This window comes from Nannobrachium achirus, assembly GCF_963921795.1.
Source record: "Nannobrachium achirus genome assembly, chromosome: 10".
Taxonomy (NCBI): Eukaryota; Metazoa; Chordata; class Actinopteri; order Myctophiformes; family Myctophidae; genus Nannobrachium; species Nannobrachium achirus.
Genome location: NC_137819.1, coordinates 34,361,933 through 34,377,562, shown reverse-complemented (window position 1 = coordinate 34,377,562; position 15,630 = coordinate 34,361,933).

Sequence of the window (15,630 nt, the reverse complement as noted above, 5' to 3'; positions counted from 1 at the left end):
TCAGCCAGATGACTAGTCTACTGTGGCTGTACCCAGCTAGCTACAGTATCTTCTACAATGTATATTTCAGTCTACTTTGGAGGTGATGCCATGGGATGCTGTTGCATTCAGCCAGAATGTAATGTCAAGGCAGTGGTGGAAAAAGTACTCACATTTCTTACTTACAATACTACAATTTAGAAATACTCCATCACAACCCCCTGATCACACTGTCTAAAATGAATAGACAATAATTTGATAACAATAAATGTACCCCCATTGACTCCGGATGGGAACCCAAATGCATTCGGGTCCCCATCCGGAATCAATGGGGGTAAATTGATTAAAATAAAGATGTTGGCTTAGCAATGTGACAAATACAAAAAAAATATTATTCAAGTCTCCATGGCGAGAGTAATCAATAGGACAAAAAAAGTAATTTGGGGGGTGAACTGTACAGTATGTTGTATGTATGTAATCAAAATGTACAAAGTACTGTAACTACAGTAAATAAAGTTGTAAAATAACTGCAGTGGAGTAAAAGTACAATATTTGCCTCTGAGATTTAATGGAGTGGAAGTGAAAGTATTGGAAATTGGAAATACTCAAGTAAAGTACAAATACCTCAAAACTGTACTTACTTAAGTACAGCACTTAAGTAAATGTACTTAGTTACTTTACAGCACTGAATGACGGTGTGGAGGAGTGGCAGAAAATGCCATGGAGGGCCACAGACGGGCAGAGAGGGCAGAGAGTCCTAACAGGGTTCCCACACATTTTTACCAATTAATTTCCAAAACTTTTCCAAAACTTTTCCAGAATATTTAACCCAATTTCCAGGACTATATAACAATAATTCATCTCAATAACAAGTCGCTTACTCCTACTCGCAATGCCCAAAGACAGGTAGTGTATGCCATTGTTTCTCAACCTTTTCAGGCTGTGACCCCCGAAATAATCATATTTTAACTGGGGACCCAGCACCCTGACGAGCACTAAGAGTTGAGGAATTTTGTATAACACGTTTCTATTGTGAAAATAACAGATCTACATGCTCACAACGCCTCGCAACGTGAGGCGTTGTGAGCATGTAGATCGGCTATTTTCACAGAGGTATTAACAAAATCAATAACCAAAGACAAAGCATAGCAATTTTTTCCAGGACCTTCCAGGACCCTTGATCAATTCCAAAACTTTTCCAGTACTGGAAAAATATTTTTCTAATTTCAAAATATTTCCGGGAATTTCATGACCGTGGGAACCCTGTCCTAAACATGCTTATGGATGTGGGGGGAGGTTGTGACAATGGAGCAGTGCGTTTTCAGCCAGAAGTCCTATAGCATGGAGCGGATGAGGGAGTTGGGGCCAATGAGTATGATTTATAATTTATTGCAGTCGAGTTTGAGAAAGATCTTTAGCATCCAAGGCCATGTGGTGCGTGGCTGAGTGGGTGGCATGCAGGCGCACACACACACGCACACACGCACGCACGCACACAAGCATGCACGCACGCACGCTCGCACGCACGCACGCACGCGCACACACACACACACACACACACACACACACACACACACACACACACACACACACACACACACACACACAACACTAACCAAGTACATGGAGTATATCCATCCATTTTACAATACTTGATATAGTACATACTCTCAGAGGCAAATATTGGACTTTTAGTTATAAGTTACTTTGGAGATTTAGATTATTAATACAAAACATACTGTACCCTATAGGTGATAATGATGATGTATTATTATAAGCTAAGCTACCCAGCAGCATCACAAAGTAATTCAAGTAATTACCGGTCCAGGCGCATGCCGAGTGGGCTCTGGTGCTTGGGAGCGTGTCGCAGGTTCGAGTCCCAATCCCGACGAGGTTTTCCGCATGTCGCTCCCCATCTCTCTCTCCCCGCTTCTTGTCGGCCTGCTGTCTTAACAGAAAAACAGAAAAAATCAGACCCCCTTTTACCAGCTATATTAAAGTGAGGAACTAATTAAGACATTACTAATTACAATTCAATAATAAGAATGTGAAAATGAAATGTACCATTTCCATTAGGAGTACATTTGAGTTTGATGACAAAATACCTTTGTACTTTTACTCAACTAAAGAATTTAATAGAAGAGAATATTTCTACATAGTAGGCTAGTATTGCTACTTTCACTTAGAGATCACTTCACTCATTTCAAACATACCGGTATCTTCATATAATTGGTACTCACTACTGCTCATTACTATGTGGCACATGTCTTCTCACTATGCATCTCAGTGGTGGGCTAGAAGCTAGAAACTACAGACATCCTCCTCCTGGAAGGTTAGCATGCTGAAATAGAAGCCACTGTTCTTGCATTAGTACAATAAAATATAAGTTTGGAATCTTGTTTGAAATGACTAAACATGCTGGTACCAATTATATGAAGATGGGTGATAATATGGACCTTTTCGTGAAAGATCTGAGTACTTCTACTACAGCACACACGCACGCACGCACGCACACACACACTCTCAACACCGGACACTCTATTTTTCTGTAGTTCATGCTCATAATTCCCCTCCCTTCGTTTTGTCTGCTCATCAGACACATGCTGCTATGCCGTCTCTTGTGTTCACTCTCCTCTCCTCAATATTTCATGCCGTTGAAAGTGCATCTATTCTCGGCGTTTCCCCGTGCCTTACCACCTCCCGGCTGTCAAAACATAATTTTCTATCATTCCCCATCTCTCTCCGACTCCTAAACCCCCTCCGGGTCTCTCAATCTTCCCAGTGGGGGCCGACAGGTGCATTGAGGTGACCCCTTTGGTGCACTGGTTTGTGTTGAGAGGCCTTTGCTTAACCTTGTGATCACTCATCCTACTGTAATTTCGTTGTTTTTCCAGGAACCCATTGTTCTATTTTTTTTTCTGTTTAGATTCACCGGGTATAGTATTGTGGACTGTGGAGCTATCCTATCCTATGTTTGGCCTCCGTCATTACCTGCAAATTGCTGTTTTCTCAGCAATTTCAAGTGTACAGTATTGCACTCCCACAGGCCTTTGCATTGCTAAACACACGTATGTGTCTCTCCTACGCTGAGGTTCAGTATAACCTCTCTCTGCTGTGCTGTTGTCTACATTTTAATTGCACGTTCACTTTTAAGCCTAGTGTATCCATCTATTCCTTTTCTCATTCTCCAAAACCCCAGCTTTTGCAAATTATGTGGATCTCTGGATAGGAACGGCATGGCTCTAATGTGGATTTTGGACTTGATTTGACCAGCCTGTGACGTCGGTAACATGGCATTGGTTCGACCTCCCGTTGGTCCGACCACCTAAACCTAACCTAAACCCTAACCTCAGTAAAACTATGCCTAAACCTAACCCTAACCTCAGTAAAACAATACCTAAACCTATCTTAGCCCTAACCCTAACCTCAGTAAAACTATGCCTAAACCTAATCTTAACCCTATAACCTCAGTAAAACTATGCCTAAACCTAACCCTAACCTCAGTAAAACTATGCCTAAACCTAATCTTAACCCTATAACCTCAGTAAAACTATGCCTAAACCTAACCCTAACCTCAGTAAAACAATGCCTAAACCTATCTTAAGGCCCTTTTCCACCGGCAGCGATAACAATGACGATAGCCATAAAATATCACAGCGACAATTATGCCTTCACATTGATGTCCGATAAAGTTATCGGACATCAATGTGAAGAGGCGCCAATTAACAGCCGCTCGCGCAGAGCGCACCTCGAGCTGTTTGTCAGAGACCCAGTTCCATATCACTGTGATCTTAACCACATCGTTGTTGATCCTAACGATGTAGTTGTCGGCTATCGTTGTCTTTATCGGTGTTGGGTGGATGCTGCCAATCCACTTCAATTGAAAACCCACTTTTTTAAATCGTTATCGCTGCCGGTGGAAAAGAGCCTTTAGCCCTAACCCTAACCTCAGTAAAACTATGCCTAAACCTAATCCTAACCCTAACCTCAGTAAAACTATGCCTAAACGTAACCCTAACAATACCTCAGTAAAACTATGCCTATAGTACCTAACCCTAACTTTAAAGTTTTGAGAGGTCGAATTTATGGGCAGTCCCTGTGACGTCAGTCGTCTATGATTTATGACGCCAAATTTGGGCAAGGTTTCAGCCTGATCACATGCAGCCCCATTGACTTCCATTCTAAAATTCGAAAAGGAAAAACGCACACACACACACACACACACACACACACACACACACACACACACACACACACACACACACACACACACACACACACACACACACACACAAATAGACCCACTCATAGACAGCTATCATCTTAAAGAGCCACACATTAAAGGACAACTTTGTTTTTTTTACAACAAGGGTTCATATTTTAGATTGTAATTAGAGAAAAGAAAAAGTGAGTGTTAAAATGTTTTCATTTGCTTCGTTCTATTGTTTTATCGCATTTACCATGCTTAAATGTGGGGCATGTGTTACGGTTTCACCTTCACTATGTGATGAGAGCTCCCTACACTTGTCTGGGCCAAGAGAGGGAGCCAAATCACACCACAGAGGACCTCTGAAGATGGGTGTGCCTCCACACACCTGTTCCCACTCCCCAATCATCACCAGAGGCTTCAAGAGTCTGGCTGGCACACAGCTCAGCGCCAGATCTTCCCATAGAATAACCTGGCAAGTACTAGTTGTAGCCTACACTGTTGCTGCTCGTACCCTGTAGACTAGCTTCTGTATTTTCTGCCATCATTCCTGATTCGCTGTTTTTTGTCACCTTCCAGATTCCGGTTCCCTGCAGTGTCATTCCTGGCCTGCCTCACCTCCTCTGGATTGTTTGTTCACCGACCACATGCTTGGACTCTGACTTCTCTTTTGGACTTCCTAAGTATGGTTTATATTCTATAGTATCTGCATTTATACAAATACAGTACGTGTGAGTTCCTATTGTATTGTATGTGTATTCATGTAGATTTATATATATATATCCATACCTGTTTAGTAGTAAAGTATAGTATTATATCATATAACGTCTACACATATACAGATACTGTTGTGGCACTATTGTATATGTATATTGTGTAGACTTATATATATATCTATACTTATTTTCAGTTCGTTGTTTTTTGGACATTAAAACGCCTTGCAAGGCATTAACTTGTTTTCCTGTCTCCTGAGTGGTTGCATTTGGGTTCAAACACAACTGAGTCCTAACAGAAGATCTGGCCATTATGAACCCAGCACCCTCAGGAGGCCAGGCTCCACCTGGGCCTCTCCCTGACCCTGTCCGTAATGCCATCCAACGTCAGGACAAGGTGCTCGCTGACCACGCCCGCCTACTTCAGGAGGCCTCTGCTATGATGCAGGGCGTTTCCAGTGAGCAGCAGACCCAATCTCAACAGCTGCACCAAGTGGCCAGCGAACAGCATGCCCTACTAAAGCATATGCAGGACATGTCCGCCCAGTTGGCTGCTCTGGTGACCGCGGTTCCACCTTCGGTTCCACCAGCCGCTCCTGGGCCTGTCGCCCAGCCTGTCCGGGAACCTAACCTTGCCAGCCCCAAGCCCTATGACGGGGCGTTTGCAGACTTTCGGGGGTTCATGTTGCAGTGCAATTTTGTTTTTGACCTGCAGCCCAGCATGTTCTCCACTGACGCAGCCAGGGTAGCCTACATTGCCACGCATACCTCCGGTGATGCTCTTCGTTGGGTCCAGTCATTCTTGTGCTCCAACCCGGGGTCACGAAACAACTACGCCAACTTCGAGGAAGAGTTCAAGAGGGTGTTTGACCATCCCTTCGCTGGTCAGGATGCAGGCTCACGGCTACTCCACATCAAGCAGGGCTCCCGCACAGTTGCCACTTATGCGATCGAGTTTCGCACACTCGCAGCCAGCACTGGATGGGCGGATTCCACGCTGCGCTGCATTTTTCGTGAGGGCCTCACGGAGGCACTGAGGGACGAGCTAGTTAGGGATAAGCCCACTGACCTCAATACGCTCATCACTCTCGCCATTGATGTCGACGAACGTCTCCGTGAGCGCAAGAGGTCCAGGGCACAGTCGCTTCAACGCTCCTCCCAGTTGACCCCCATTCCGAGTACCAGTCCTCTTCGTTCTTCTGAGACCTTCGTCTCGGACTCTGTTGCTGACGCTGAGCCTATGGAGGTGGGCCGAGTGCGTCTGTCCGCTGCGGAGAGAGAACACCGGAGGAACCAAGGTCTCTGCATGTATTGTGGGCAGGGAGGTCACCTGAGGGAGGACTGTCCCAAGCGTCCATCTGCCCGCTCCAGTCCCACAGAGGAGGTCTCCATGCATGTGGGCCGCATCCATGTGACTCCCAGGGGTCGTTTATCTCCAGCTGAGCGCGAGCACCGCAGGCTACACAAGCTCTGTATGTATTGCGCCAGCTCTGCGCACTCTGTTCGCTCCTGTCCCATTCTGCGCCCCAAGATGTTCTCTTCCCGGGCGCCAGGGGGCGTAATTTCACCCACTCTGGGTTTTCGGGTGAGTCGTCTCACTACCTCCCAGCCCCGCACCAGTGTTGCCAGATTCCCTGTCACTCTCTCCTGGGAGGGACAGTCACTCACCATTCCAGCTCTTATCGACTCCGGGGCCGATGAGAGCTTCGTCGACCTCCAGTATGCTCAGAAGGTGGGACTCCCTGTCTCTGCGCTCCAGAGGCCTCTCTCCGCCTTCGCTCTAAATGGTCGCACGATGGGCCCTGTCACACACCGGACCCAGCCCCTCACCCTCACCGTCTCAGGAGACCATGTGGAGAGTATCCGCCCCTACATCATTCACACTCCGGACACTCCGTTCATCCTGGGCAGACCTTGGTTGGAGCTTCACACCCCCCACGTCTGCTGGAGTTCTGGGCGCATACTCAGCTGGAGCGCCGCCTGCCAGGTCTGTTGCCTCCAGCCCGCCCTGACCTCCGCCCAGGCTGAGTCTTCTCCTGCCCGGGTTCCCTCCCGCCCGAAGGGCCGACGCCGGGTGCACGCCGGCGTTCCCCGTCAATCGCCAGGTGGCGATCCTTGGAGGGGGGGTCCTGTTACGGTTTCACCTTCACTATGTGATGAGAGCTCCCTACACTTGTCTGGGCCAAGAGAGGGAGCCAAATCACACCACAGAGGACCTCTGAAGATGGGTGTGCCTCCACACACCTGTTCCCACTCCCCAATCATCACCAGAGGCTTCAAGAGTCTGGCTGGCACACAGCTCAGCGCCAGATCTTCCCATAGAATAACCTGGCAAGTACTAGTTGTAGCCTACACTGTTGCTGCTCGTACCCTGTAGACTAGCTTCTGTATTTTCTGCCATCATTCCTGATTCGCTGTTTTTTGTCACCTTCCAGATTCCGGTTCCCTGCAGTGTCATTCCTGGCCTGCCTCACCTCCTCTGGATTGTTTGTTCACCGACCACATGCTTGGACTCTGACTTCTCTTTTGGACTTCCTAAGTATGGTTTATATTCTATAGTATCTGCATTTATACAAATACAGTACGTGTGAGTTCCTATTGTATTGTATGTGTATTCATGTAGATTTATATATATATATACATACCTGTTTAGTAGTAAAGTATAGTATTATATCATATAACGTCTACACATATACAGATGCTGTTGTGGCACTATTGTATATGTATATTGTGTAGACTTATATATATATCTATACTTATTTTCAGTTCGTTGTTTTTTGGACATTAAAACGCCTTGCAAGGCATTAACTTGTTTTCCTGTCTCCTGAGTGGTTGCATTTGGGTTCAAACACAACTGAGTCCTAACAGCATGCATACGCATGTCGGCATACAAGTGGCCAAATATGTATTTTTAGACACAATAAGCCAGCAGTTTCTTTATTGCTATTTACAGTAACAATTCTAGCCCCATAAGTCACATCCAACCATGAAAGGTTGCGTTGTATCTTGGGAATGGGCTTATTCTGTGTAAAATGACATATTTAGCCACTTGTACGCATGCCCCCCAACCACTGAAATAAGAATTTCTAAAACAATAGAAAGAAGTAATTGAAATAATTTTAACACTCATCTTTTATATTCTTCAATGACAATCTAAAATATGAACCCTTGTTGTAAAAAACTAAAGTTGTCCTTTACGTAATACACACCACCAGTGAAATGTCCCCCCACATTGTTAACCTACAATCACTGTCGCCTTGTTTCTGTCTTTACCTCTAAGCACAATGCTCCCAAATCATGTTTTATAGGGTAATTTCCCATGCATCAATCTGTTACTGTATAAACACACTGACAAATTGTTTATTTATATAACAGCAAATATTTCACGCCTGGTCTCTGCTCTTGAGACCCCACGTTCTTTTGCAGACATTTACGATGCCACTTCCCATTTGACAGTTAACCAACACTGGCTGTGTCCTTCATGACTTCTGCTTACAACCCCTGCCACCACCACCACTCTAACCCTCTGTTTCTTAACAGCGCATTACTCATTTCCCCCAAAGCTCCAGCCCTTATCCAGACAGTCTATTTCCCCCAGCACAACCCTTTTCATCATGGCTGCGACGCCACAGAACATTGTTCTTGATGATTGCTTGGCAGATGCCATTATCCAGGGCTTACTTATATCCTCACAATCACATTAGCCATTTGCACAGCTGGGTACTTAGCGGAGCGAGACAGGTTAAGCGCTGCACGCAAAAGGAGGACAAAGCGACCGAGGGGCGAGGCCCACCTGGAGTTCAGTCGGCAGCGGTGGTGGCATCATCCTCAGCACCATTTCTTCCTTCCATTTTTTCCCTCTTCCATTTAGCCACTGCGTTTCTCTCCCTCATTCTTTATCACATTCTCCCTTTTCCCACACCTCCCTTTCTCAGTTCTTTGGTTTATTTGTTGTGGCTTGCTTGTGTCCGACTCCTCTCCTGTTTGTTGCTCCACTCCTGTTTCTTCTCCTCTAAATGTCATGTCTCCCTAAGGGCCCCTTCACATTGGGCCGATGTATTTTATGACCTCCCTGAGAATTTTGTGAGTTCGGACATAAACTCTGGCTTGGTTTGAATGCGACCCTAACACGATCCGAGTAGGCCCTACAGTATGTCAGGGGTGGGCAACTTTGATGATGGCGAGGGCCACTATATTTCCACCTTCACTCCAGAGGGCCACATTGCATATTGCTACGTCCTACTTTGTCATTCTAGTATCTCATACAAAAGAAGCAAAAATAGCCGAGCTTGTAGATCGGCTATTTTTGCTTCTTTTGAAGTGGAATCCTGAATTCTTTTTTGTTATTTTTGAATTGGAATCCTGAAATTTTACATTTTGATTTAATTTCAGTTACATACTCATGTTAACTTTATGAACCTAAATACAAATACATTGGACATAAAATTCCTTGTCAATCCTTGTTGTGTGAATGTCCTCTGGGAGATTCTCCAGATAAATTCTCTCCATCCAGCTCCTGCTCAACCATTGAAAACAGCCAATAGCATAAAAAAGGAGGAATGGTGTGTGTCTGTGTTGGAGTATGTCTGTCTGTGAGCTGTGGCACAGACTCTGTCAGGTCTGCGGCTCCTCATGCCTTTTGCATGCTTGAAACTAAAGCAAGCGTACTTGTTAATGACAGCATCGCCGAGTGTGCGATGATTTTGTCAAGATTGACAATAAAGCACAACACAAAGTATTACTCGGAGACACCCGTGTGGAGTTGTGGAGTCTGGTCACGGTCGGAGAGCGAGAACTGCGCAGAAAAAAGAAAAGAAACAAACACTTTTGTCCCACTCCCTCCCGAGATCGCTAGGGGCGGTCACTCCAGATATCTGGCTAGTTTGAAAAGGTATCAGATATTTCACTTGCACAGCGGGATATATCTGAACCTGAATTCAAGAAAGAGGATGGGTGTCATTTGAAATGATCACCGGTCTACAATCTCGGATCTTATTAGATATCATCTTCGTCTGGGAGGCCCTCAGAGCGTGCTTCTTTCTATCTTTTTGTTCAACTCCCTACCTATACGTTCCTTTTTATCTCTCTTGTTTGGGCACATACAGCAGGGTAGGTTGAGTAAAACTAAAGATTCATGTCATGCAGTGGGTTCACTTCTGGACATTAACGAGAACTGTACTTGTATTGTATCTGTACTTTAGTTGAGTATCAATATTTTGGGATATTCTTGGCAGCCCCCCTGTAGTGACTCTGAGGACCCCCCAGGGGTCCTGGACCCCCTGTTGAAGAGCCATGATTTAGACTAGAGGTCACCAGATATCAGTAGATGGAGCTCTCTGATTGTCTGGCAGACTTGAGAGGTCGAGGCCTTTATAGCACCTGTGCTTTGGGGGAGGGGAGGGAATTAATACCATATTAGCACTTCCTATTTTACAAGTAGATGTTTTATTTGTCCACTAGTCACAGATGGATGTGTCTCCGAAGCTTCCGCTGCAGTTGTTATTTTTGTCACAAGATACTTTATATTCAAAGTTTGACATTTGCATAAATTAACCAATTAATCAAACGCGACGCTGTTTACTGACACAATGAGTGGACTGTAAACTCAATCAAGCCGGCTCTCGTTTAAATTCATTATGGCACCCGTCGTCTCCTAAATTATTGTGGGGAGACAGGTGTGTGTTCGTGTGTTTGTGTGTTTGTGTGTCTGTGTCTGTTTGTGTGTGTGTGTGTGTGTGTGTGTGTGTGTGTGTGTGTGTGCGCGCGTGCATGTGTGTGCGCGTGTGTGTGTGCGTGCGTGCTTGCGCACGTGGTGGAGGGGATTTTGGACAAAAAAAAGCAAGTGGAAGAATGCAGAAATCACACAGAGGACGAGAAGCAGTGCATTTTTCCAAGAGAATATTGCTTTCTGTGGAAATGAAGTCAGTAATCAATATCTACCCAAAGAGGATGTATTAAAGTGTTGAGTCTGACTGATGATAATGAATTATCTGAATAATCAATGTGCCCATACAGCCACTGTTCATGAATTAATCACCATACCCGGCTCTGACTCAAGGTAACAAGCAGGCAAGCCACTACTACTGTTATTACACCGTTAAATTGTCAGTGTTTCTTGAACTCTGAGAGCGCACAAATGGGTTCATTTGGGTCTATTATGTACGATCTCAGAGTTAAATTAACACTGAGGATTGTACAGTGTACTGTCTAACCAATGCCTATAGCAAAATGCAAGGGCAGGAGCAGCATCGCAAGCTGCAGTATGCAGCCAGCATACATAAGTAAAGCAGAGCATGGGATCAAGTTGGAAAAAGAAATGAAAAAATATATGTGCTCAATAAGTTATGGAATCAAAAATTCACCTGGGATTCTTCTCTTGGCCACAATGCTCTAAAAGGGTCTGCACACATGCACACATGCAAATGCACACACACACACACACACACACACACACACACACACACACACACACACACACACACACACACACACACACACACACACACACACACACACACATACATACACATACTGTGCATACAGTGCTTGCACAGAACTCACACCCATTCCACGCATTTACGCACACGCACACGCGCGCACGCACACACACACACACACACACACACACACACACACACACACACACACACACACACACACACACACACACACACACACACACACACACACAGCACCTCATAAATATGCATTTGTCCCTGTGCAACTCCTCACAGGGTCCAGGAAACATATTAAATGTCAATCTCAATATTTTCATCTCACTCTCATTGGCCCTGGGTAGTGGAGTTTATACAAGAGCAGAGATGCTGGGGGAGAGAGAGAGAGGAGACTTTGAGGAGAAATGCTGGAATATGTGTCTTATACAGTATATGACACACTTTCCTCTTGAGTGCAAGGCGACAAAAGGATGACAAATGTTGGCGTGGACCGAAGTGAGTGATCTGACCGAGCTGCACAGGCAAAGACTGGGAGAGAGAGAGAGAGAGAGAGAGAGAGAGAGAGAGAGAGAGAGAGAGAGAGAGAGAGAGAGAGAGAGAGAGAGAGAGAGAGAGAGAGAGAGAGAGAGAGAGAGAGAGAGAGAGAACAGAACAGAGGGGGGGGCTGGTGGTAGAGGTAGGAGGGGAGTTGGTAAAAAGTGTTTTCTCTCTCTGGTTCATCCTTGCTCCCTTATACTCTGGTCGCCGTGGCAACGTGCCTGGAGGGCACTCAAGAGAGGCGTCATCACTGACAAAACAACACAGAGAGGGAGCGTGAGTGAGAGCAAATGAGAGCAAAATAGAAAATATGTGTGTGAGTGTGTGCGCGCGCGCGTGTGTGTGTGTGTGCGTGTGTGTGTGTGCGTGTGTGTTTGTGTGTGTGTGTGTGTGTGTGTGTGCATGTGTGTGTGTGTGTGTGTGTGTGTGTGCATGTGTGTGTGTGTGTGTGTGAAGTGTGAAGATAGTGTTACTAAACTTGTGAGGACTAAATGTCCCTGCAGGTGTAATCGAATTTGAGAAGAATTTGAGACGGCATCGGGAGCGTTGTGAGGACCTGCGGTTTTCGTCTTTAGAGTCATGGTTCTTGTTGTTGTTGTTGTTCTGTTCTGTTCTGTATGTTTGTGACAAAACAATAAAAAACGGTTCAAGAGAAACATTGCAACTACAATTTATTTTTTAAATGTCATCCATATTTTATATTTCTGTGTCATAGGTTCTATGTCGTACCCGCCGACTGCTTCACTTTTATTGGATGTCTATTGATGATACACGTGTAAAGGTCGATACACATGTAAAGGAAAAGAATCTAATAAACAGATGTTTAAAAAAAATGTCCTCCATAAAATCACACTTCTAAAACACTGATGTCCTCACAAGAATAGTAATAGAAATGTGCGTGTGCGTGTGTGCGTGCGTGGGTGCGTGTGTGCATGCGCATGTGTTTGTGTGTGTGTTGGTGTGTGCGTGTGTGTATGTGTTGTCTGCATGAGGTGTGAGGGGAGAAGGTAGTTTAGCAGACACATTAGAGTAGTTATCCTTTCCAAAGCCGTCTCCATTTGACCTTCAGGGATATAGAGAAGAAGTGTAATGAATGTTCATATCACTGGAGATGATTCAGATTAATTTCCGGATTGCTCGCTTACAGTTTCATGTGAATTGCTTTCATACCTCGTTTATGGGTATGGATATCACCGATATCCCTGGGAAAAAGAGGGACACTATTATGAGATATGAAATTGGCAGAGTTAATCAAACCGCGGCTAATGCTTAATATTTGGGAATTAAGACAGCCATTAACACTATGGGCCAGCGCTAGGCCAGACACAGTGGTTGAACCACCTCTGGCTAAATTAAACAGGTTAATTAAAGTCTCTGGGTTTTCATAAACTCCCCACACTGTCTCTGTCACTTATAATGTACACACACAAACACATGTGCATGCACGCACGCACGCACACACACACACACACACACACACACACACACACACACACACACACACACACAGGCATGCACGCACGCAAGCACGCACGTGCGCACGCGCACGCACGCACACACACACACACACACACACACACACACACACACACACACACACACACACACACACACACACACACACACACACACACACACACACACACAGAGTGTGCAAATTAACTACATTTACTAAGTACTGTATGCCTACTTAAAGGGATATTCCACTTTCAACAAAACTTTTGGTCATTTTATCGTCTAATCTGGCTTCTGTGAACACCCTGGACAGATTTAAATTTGCTTCATTCAATAGATATTTGATATTCATTTGATATTCATTTTATTTTACACTCCCCACCCAGGGCCCATTCCTATACAAACCCATTGTAACTTCAAACTCCATTTTAATCATGATACATTCATCAAAAACACCCGTCTTTTCTCTAGTGACTTATACTACCTTCCTAATAAGTGAGCTGGCCATGTTTCTTCGATAATCTATTTTTCCATTTTCCCCAAAAAGTATTACAAATAAATGAAAAAAGTTACTGGTGCCTCTGTTGTTTCTAATATACGTAAACAACATGGCGTCTGCCTGCGACTGCAACCTGTTCCTGTTCGCGGATGACTCGGCTCTCGGACAGCTAACTTGCAGGTTGAAAAGACCCTTAGCTCTGATTCTGAACTAAGTAAAGATCTGCACATGACTCAATGACAAATAATTATTAATACAACTGGGCAGAACTGAATCCATCCTCTTTGGATCAAATCGTAACCTTAGCAAGGTCAATAACTTAGTCAAAGTGAGTGACAACGTAAAAAAAAAAAAAAGAAGAAGAAAGAAATTTCCTATTTAGGATGCATCCTATCCTGCGAAATGATGACTTAAAAAAATCAACCAACAAACTTGTTTCCTACAGAGGATCACCCGATGGTCAGTTTCAACACACTGAAGACTATATAGCGGGTGCAATCATTCAGATTACGGAGTCCACGTACCTGTATGATATCGCAACGCTCCAAAAGCCCTTACAAAAAAGGCTCCAAACACTTCAAAACAAACTAATTAGAGTCCTGCTTAACCTTCCTTTTCAGACTCACCTCACCGCTACTCACCAGCCAAGCGTGGGGTGGCTCAGAGTAGATGACAGAGTACAGCATCTGGCAATGTGCCTGGTGTACAAGATACACTACAGCACTAAGATACTCATGTACTTGACAAAATAAAAACGTCAAGGATGTCCACAATTACAACACCAGAGGCAGCCCCACAGATCATGTTCAACCCAGAGTCAACTCAAACAAAGGGTCAAACTCGTTCTCCTGCTATACCACCAAAATGTGGAATGCCTTACCGAAAGCCTTAAAGGAGTGCCATCCTTTAAAGCCGCCCTGAAATACCACTTACAGGCGGAAGCGGCTTGAGAATGGTCAAATTAAACCTAGCCTAAGCTCCCCCTCCCCTGGACCCTTCTATTTGCAGATACCTTTTTGCACAGTTTTTTGTTATTTTGTTTACAAATGTTTGCTGAAGATATCTATTGTACTGCGTAGTACTGTGTTCTATCTGTCTGTCATCAATGTTATATGAGTTAATGAGAAGGATCTTAATGGCAATATGCTTGCCTTAACTTAGTTGACCTTGTATCAGTGAACTGTACTGTCATGAAACTGTTCCTTTTCCTATGCAAAACTTCTAATATATATAACTCAATCAATCAATCAATCAATCAATCAATCAATCAATCAATTGAACAAAACACGGCCATCTCACATATTAGGAGGACACTATGAGTCACCAGAAAAAAGACTGATGAATTATAAATTGAGTTTGAAGTTACAATGGGTTTGTATAGGAATGGGCCCTGGATGGTGGTGTCTGATGAAATGAATATCAAATATCTAAATATTGAATCAAGCAAAAAAAAACTGACAATAAAATGACCAAAGGTTTTTTTGAAAGTGGAAAATCCCTTTGAGTACATTTTTTTTTTTTTTTAGGTACTTTACAGGAGTATTTCCAATTTCCATTTCCATTTGAAAATAGCTGATCTATAGGCCTACTGTAGCTCACAATGCATCGCGATGCGACACATTGTGAGCTTGTAGATCTGCTATTTTCAAAATAGTTTTGTATACATTTGACAACTTGAAATGGGACATTCTGCATTAATGAGTAGCCTACTTTCTACTTTTGGTACTTCATAAGTACATTTTGATACCAATACTTTTGTACTTTTACTCAAGTAACTTCTACTTA